The sequence below is a fragment of the Engraulis encrasicolus genome, chromosome 21, assembly GCF_034702125.1.
Source record: "Engraulis encrasicolus isolate BLACKSEA-1 chromosome 21, IST_EnEncr_1.0, whole genome shotgun sequence".
In the NCBI taxonomy this organism is placed as follows: Eukaryota; Metazoa; Chordata; class Actinopteri; order Clupeiformes; family Engraulidae; genus Engraulis; species Engraulis encrasicolus.
This window is the reverse complement of record NC_085877.1, coordinates 27,752,633-27,760,112: the sequence shown is the minus strand read 5'-3', so window position 1 is coordinate 27,760,112 and position 7,480 is coordinate 27,752,633. Positions and strand designations below refer to the sequence as shown.

The 7,480-nt window shown below is 43.8% G+C and overlaps 1 long non-coding RNA gene across 1 annotated transcript; it reads right to left on the bottom strand.

Annotated features, from left to right (window-relative positions):
* Positions 1-3,792: 3,792 nt before the first annotated feature.
* LOC134437759 (uncharacterized) lies at positions 3,793-6,087 on the bottom strand. The gene is made up of 3 exons (XR_010032471.1): positions 5,619-6,087; positions 4,945-4,971; positions 3,793-4,340 (listed from the first exon to the last, which is right to left on the bottom strand). It is a non-coding gene; the product is annotated as an uncharacterized LOC134437759 (long non-coding RNA).
* Between the last annotated feature and the right edge of the window lie 1,393 nt (positions 6,088-7,480).

Sequence of the window (7,480 nt, the reverse complement as noted above, 5' to 3'; positions counted from 1 at the left end):
TATTGATTTCTATGGCTAAAATTGGGCGGGTTTTTCTGCTAAATGCCATTTTTACCCGCACACGACCATCCTAAGCAGCCCAATTGGGCGGGAAACAGCCCAATCTGGCAACACTGCCTGCAAGCTGAGGGAGGGATGATGCATAGAGTCCCAAATAACTGGGTGTGGCCTGTGGAACTTGAGCATTGCAGTGCATTATGGGGATTGTTGTCACAAATCCACAAGCACTAAAAAGTCATTTTCTGCCTTTTCTTGGCCAAGAAGGCACCAAATTAGAAATGTATGTTACTATTCTACTATACATATGACCCACTTTCAGTAACATATTCATGTCTCCACCGGTGGAATGCCCCTTTAATAATCTGCTGTGGTGCTGCCGGTGGCTGCGCTGTCATGGTGACTATATGCAGACTACAAGTGATCATTGCATTTAGAATAACCCAAGTGAGAAAAATACTGAATTTAAAAATATTTCCTCATGGTCCAACGGGCCACACCCAAATTTTGGGCCGGGAAATGTCCCGATAGTTATAATGGCCACCCCGGCATTGTCCGAAACAACAATGGTGCGATGTCCTGAAAGCTAAAAATTAAATGTCTATGACAAGCCATGTGACACTGATTAACATTTATCTTGTGAAATCAATCAATCAATGTATTGTACTTAGAAGAATACATGATGACGGTATTTTCTGTATCTTTTCTTTGTCTTCTGTATCTCAGTTCCTGGCAAATTCAATGTGACAGTTCCTCATGGACCAATAACAGCTCCTCTGGGATCCTCTGTCATCTTGCCATGTGCAGTGACACCTTCCTTCAGTGTGTTACCCTACAAAGTGCACTGGCATCGACCAAACAGAGAAGAAACAACTGTGTTGCTCTATGAGCTCCACCAAATCCAGGAGAAATCTGCTGACCCCCAGTACAGGGGCAGAGCATCTCTGGTTGGGGACCTGGAGAAGGGGGATGCATCCCTGAAACTGGAGAACCTCACGCTTGCAGACAGAGGAGGATACGTGTGTGTTGTTAATGGCTTCATTTGGATTGATGAAGTTGCTTTGTTTCTGAGTGTCTGTAAGTCTTATCAAATCCAAAAGTCTGAATTTGTATACTTTAGCCTATTTAATCATACTTAATTGGTTTGAATCCTGATTTTTGTATCACTCTCAGACATTGGCTCCACTCCCATTCTGTCATACACTGAGGTGGGGGAGGGGACGGTAAATGTCACCTGTGAGGCAGGTGGTTGGTCTTCTCAACACACACTCACCTGGAGACACGAGCAAGGGCATGAGATCAGGAGCGGTTCTGATCAGATCTACACAGCAGGTAAACACTAGGCTGATTATCATCATTTTTCATATCTCTTCAAGACTTGGTCTGAATTCGAGCGTTACCATTAACGTTTCCCAAACGGCATGGTTGACCCGCCTCCCTCGTTTTGCTACTGGTCGAGGCCAGAAAAGGATGTGCCAAAACTTAACCCAAACATTTTCTTAGTCCCTTTAGAACATCTCTGCTTAAACCACGTCACTGCCTTGAACACGCCTCTTCCCACAGCCGTTTGAGCTGCTCAAATTTGATTGGTTACCGACAAAGTGGGTGAAGTTCCAGATTTCTCCGGAGATCAGAAACGATATTTGCATAGCTCATGGCCTGACTATAAGCAACACCGAAGATGTTGTCACTAGGAGGGCGTGGTATGACTGGGTAAGCACCACTTTCCAAATAACAGTGACTGGGAGTACCATGTTTTTTTGTGGAGTGCCATGGCTCTGTTATGGGGACCTGGGTTCTAGTCCGACTCAAGGTAATTTCCTGATCCCTCCCCTTCTCTCTTTCCTCTCATGTCCTGCCAGTCCCTCATGTTGAAAATCTTTCAAATAACACTGAAATAATAATTGACTCATATACATATTTTCCGCACCACATACAGTGTACTGTATCTGTCGAGGTGGAGGTTACAACTGATAGGCCATGTTGACAGGACACCAACCAGTCTAGGTAGGCCTGGCAGGACTAGCCTGGCTCTCGTGAGACCCCGAGTGCTTCGTGCATCTTCGTTACACTTCGTGAGCTCGCACAGGGGTCTGGTTCAGCCTTGTCGAGCCCGAAGTCCTCGAGTAGAAAATAAACGTGCCCCGACCATTGGATAATGTCAATGAGCCCGCCTCTATGCCTAGATCCAATCATCGTGGAGTGAGGTGTTGACGGGTATGACGTAGCATCTTGCGCGACAACACTGTAGTGCTGCTAGCACACCCCACAGTCAGTGGCTAACACAACAACTGCGGCCTGCATACTGTATGAACTCAGCGATTTCAAGTGTTACCAAAACTACCAAGCATTCATTCTTTGAAAGAGGAACAGAAAACAAGGAATTAGTTGGTGGCAAGAACGTTCTCGCTCTTCTTCCAATGATCCACTGAAGGAGAATGAGCAGGTCTACAGCGCAGCAATGTTCAGTCCTCAACTGTTGACAAGACCAACTTTAAGTGGGGATTTTAGTCGAGAGGTCTATGCCACATATAAATGGTGAGTGAAAACCTCTTGGTTGTTTCTAACGTGTTTTTGATGTGTGTGAAACTGACTGACATGGTAGGCTACAACTGTGAATGCCCCCATAGTGCCGGTAATTCAATATTGTACAAGCCTCATTTCCAGACCTCGCATGCTATGGTGACTGAGTGCTGTTGATCATAATATTATGCCAAGCACATTCAGACCAATTTGTTTATGCTAAGTTCGTGTTAAATTAAATGTACTATCCCCCGTGGTCGCTGTCAATGCAGCATGTCCCAAAACGTCTGCATGTGAGAGATGGAATGTTTATTTCACGACGACATTCTGACTTCAAACTCACCACGATGGCTTCCCCACAGATCTATACATATTGATATAGGTCTGTGGGCTTCCCCTTTTGACTTCTTGCCCTAGTTGTTAACCTGTTTCGATGGTAAAGACTAAACTAATCACAGATTTTGCATGGTTAAGACTTAAGAGACCCACTTCGCGTGGAAACAGAATTAACACAAGAGGGTACTGGAATAAAAACAGGCTGTGAGGCCTGTCACTCACCAGCTACTGGCAAGGACCCCAACTCTCCCTGTCAGCAGTAAATTTAAAACTAAGTAATAGTAGCCTACTGCTGTTCAGGTCTGAGCCTTAAATAGGTATGAATTAAAATGCAGATACTAGGCCTATAGAGTCTTTAGAATTACAGTTGCCTTGTTTGCAGATTCTATTTTAACATTATGTGTGTCGTTTTCAGGTAGGCACGTCATGGCATTGGCAGCGTCTGCTGGGATTGTCATCACAGACCGGGTCATCCAGCTGCTACACATGTACAGTGGAAATTGAATTAGGCTCTTCCCTCACTTGTACTGTTGTAAACCATCAAATGAACACTCTAGGTAGACAAGACAGTGAGTTCAGTAATGGCTGGCACACAGGGCATGTGCACCACAAGTTTGGAGCCAGCCAGTTCATACGTGTTGCACCTACAACAATTCCATTTCTTTGGTCTTCTGTGTTGAGCCGGTTTCAAAATTCGCCTGTACAACCACATGCGTATAGTCAGAATCTACACTACACTACCCCACCAAGATCTAGACGTTACTGAAAAGTTGGAAATGTTATCAGGGTCTGCTGACAGCTGTACAGAATATGTGTACTTAAATACCAGACGTGCCACTTTCATTATACAAAGCCTAATGAAGCAGCAGTCAACCACAGTCCTTACATTTGACATCAGTTACAAATAACCTATGGTTTTAAGATACTTCATGCTACTGGTTGTGAGTGAGGCTTTTTGTGACTGACTCTCCCTAATGACAGATTCATAGACATAATGGAACATGTAACACAGCATTAGTTCAGAATCTAACCATCATCCATTGGGAACAAAGAAGTGGAATCTTGTCACAATATCGAATCGAATATTGAACAACAAATGGTGTAAATAATGGTGTACACAAGTAATTGGAACAAATGTAAATACAATTTTATTGTGAAAAGAAAACACTGTCTATTTTTTTTCTCAATGTACAGTAATGAAAGTGTAAATAATGACAAATAAGATATCAATTTATATATACACATTCTTTTTTCTTTTAAATATTGGTTACTGGCAATGCAGGAAACATAGCTTACAAAATGTAGCGTTCTTGGTGATAGGTGATGTATTGTACAAAATGAAAACCCAAATGGTGACACACTCCTGAAATGTTGTAAGTTCTTTAAGGAAAATGCCTTGACATCTTGTTCTGATATTTTGAAAGGCATGGAATCTGTGAGGGGATGTGCTGGGTCCTCTATGCTGTCGTTTCTTCATACACCTCCTGGCGTCAGACACAGGGAAATGAAGTATAAGAAGTATATTAGACAAACATTTCAGAAGGTTATGTGTGACAATTGTGGCTACATACAAGGTTTTGAACAAAAATAACACAGGAATTGATTGCAACACCTTTTAAAATATTTCTAGGTGACTTAAAGTTCATTAACAACAGGGTAGGCTACTTACTCTGTGTACAGAGTATTTTCCACCCACATGTTGCATTACTGCCCTTGTACATCACTTTGATCAAAAGCGTCTGTCAACTGTAATGTTATGAGGAGGAGTACAGTCTCTTAATGTAGAAATTAATGTAGGTTTAGGTGGATAGGGGTGCAGGACAGCACATATACTTTTCAGTTACTCTTACTAAGAATTCAAACATGTAACATTGGACACCTTCCAAGGCCACAGGTACAGGTGAGGTCAACAAGGGTCCTATTTACCTTGATAATAAGGTTCTCAGTCATTTCACATTCCGACCCTGATGAAAAAAACTAATTGTTTACACAAATGGGTTTTACACCCCTTAACAATACGGATTTGCTTGCTTCAGTAATGTACTCTTTGCCTCTGCCCTACCAATGGATGTAATAAATCAGACATACCTTATATAACCGTGGGTCTTGGGTTACCTAATAATGGAGAGAGAGAGAGAGAGAGAGAGAGAAAAAATCACCATTGATCAATTCACAATGGCACAGTGTGTGTGTGTGTGTGTGTGTGTGTGTCCCAGCTTATGACGGTGAGCACGATTAACTTCGTCGTCCGATCAACTAGGGATGGTCACCTACAACTTCTCGAAGTGCTTAGCACACTCAAGAATCGACTATTTGAATTGACCACAGCTGAAGTGTTTGAGAATACAATCGCGCACAATAACAACGGAAAAAGTGTGACGGCATGCTCGTCTCGTCGAACCGTAATCGGTAATGCAGTTTCCAAAGTGTATAATAGAAACGCCCCATCCTGTCTTGTCTGACGTGAACAGCTCTTCATCATGCCATCCAAGTTAATCGGACCCGGAGTTAATAGTGCACACCGGGAGTAGTTAATGCTGGCTGGCAATTTTTGTCGGAATAACATTTTATCGGTAATCATTTTCAGCGAAATACACATACTTGATTAAGTTGTATTCATCAACACATGTCACATTGGTTGTGCAGGCAAGCAGACGTCCATTTTGTCTGCAATATTTATCACCCCGTCAGAAACTGACAAACCCATGCCCATGATGTGTTCACTAAAAGAAAATATAGCCATTTCAAGACATCTAACTTACCATATCTTTGTTGTGATTTATCTGATGCAAACGATGGCACCAAATGAGTAGGCGCAGAGGTAGTCTAACAAGTAGGCGGTCCTCCTCCATTGGTGCTAGGGGCTGGTAGCATGCCGCTGTTTGGACAGTGCAGACAGAGTATTCGTGCACTATGTCGGATTGCCAACCAAAATCCACCGATGCCTTGTGTATTTTGTAACCGTCAGTGGTCAGATGTCGGACACAGGTGGCATACCACAGGCGGCTTGCCGTTCAAACGCCACCAATGATCCACTATACACATGCTAGCTGGACTGGAACTACTGTCAACATGCTAACTGCTCTGTTGTGGCTTCTATCGCGCGTCGCAGACAACTACGTCACGGCCCGTTTCGATGTGATTGGTTGAAGTAGTACGTCACTGTTACCTAATTTCTCCAATCACGTTCGAGCTTTTTTTGAATACACCCACGGGCTAGAACAGCAAGGTTACCACCATAATTCCAGATGGATGACAATCCATCTGCGCGAGAGTCAGGTTATGGCAGGACAGGAGGCCTAGCAGACCTTCAGGAGCCTCATGATGTGCACTGTTCTGCCAGTGGAATGTTTTAATAGACGTTGAAAATACTTAACTAACATAGTACTACCATTCAAAATAACAGAGCAAATGGATCATTGCCATTCAGACAACATCACGTTTATAACAGGGGCCATGTCTTAATGGATCAAGCCAGCTTTGCAAATTCGCCCTCTTTTCAAGCACTACATCTGCGTTTTACATTCTACCCTTTCTATGTGTGTCAGATGCTGCAGGACTAGTAAGCGTGAGTTCATGGGTGCTGTTCTCAGCCTCTAAGTCAGAGTGGATCTCCTGCTCTGTCTATCTGCTTGGTGAGAAGATGAGAGAGAGCAGACTGTTACCCCATGTGACCTATGTGGATGCTGGCGAGTCTGTGGATTTGTTAAAGATATCTGTTGAAACACCATATTGCCTTATTATCATTCTGGGCATTGTAGCCCCTGTAATTTGACTTAATCATCCTATTTGTTCCTGCATTTGTGAAGCTGCATGGAAAGCTGCCTTCATCACTACCCTGCTTATGGCACTGCTGAGCAGTGACGGACTGGGATAGAGAAACGGCCCTGGCATTTTGACCCACAACGCGGCCCCGCGGCCCCAAGACCCCCCAGTAGCGCCCCCCCCCCCCCCCCCCCACACGCACACACAGACAGAGAGACAGAGAGAGAGACACACACACACACCACTTCGCGGAAGTTGCAACAACTTGGTGACCGCGCACCACATGAAAACACATTGGTAAACACAAGGTGCATCCTGATCCTACTAGAAGGTGCATGGTGCAGCCTACACGTCGAAAACGGTGCATTATAACAAGCGCACTCTGCACTCGTTGGCCCGCCCCACACAGAGAGAAATTGTGACTATTAATAAAATAGTAGGCCTAGTAAACACTGAAGTTTCAGAAACCGACCTTTAAACAACAGGCACCAGGCAAGCATCAACGTGCCTACACACACACACTATAAAATCAATGAACCAACCACTTTTGATGTCCGCTTTGCTCTCGCACCGCTTCTTTACGCAAAAGCCCCTTCTTAACGCTGGACAGTGGCCCAGCTATATGATGACAAGACTATGAGTGGGAGTCAGTCCAACGTCTATGCTAACCAGTCCAGAGCTGAACGCAAAACAACATACCGTAGGCTACATCGATATGGCTACTAAAATGTATTTCAGCAAGACAAGCCACCAATTCGAGAGCCCATTACCAAGTCATGAAGTTAAGAATAAGCTTACAGTACGAATAAGAAAAACTATAACAGCCCCCAGATTACCACAAGCTAAAAAGGTTTACAGA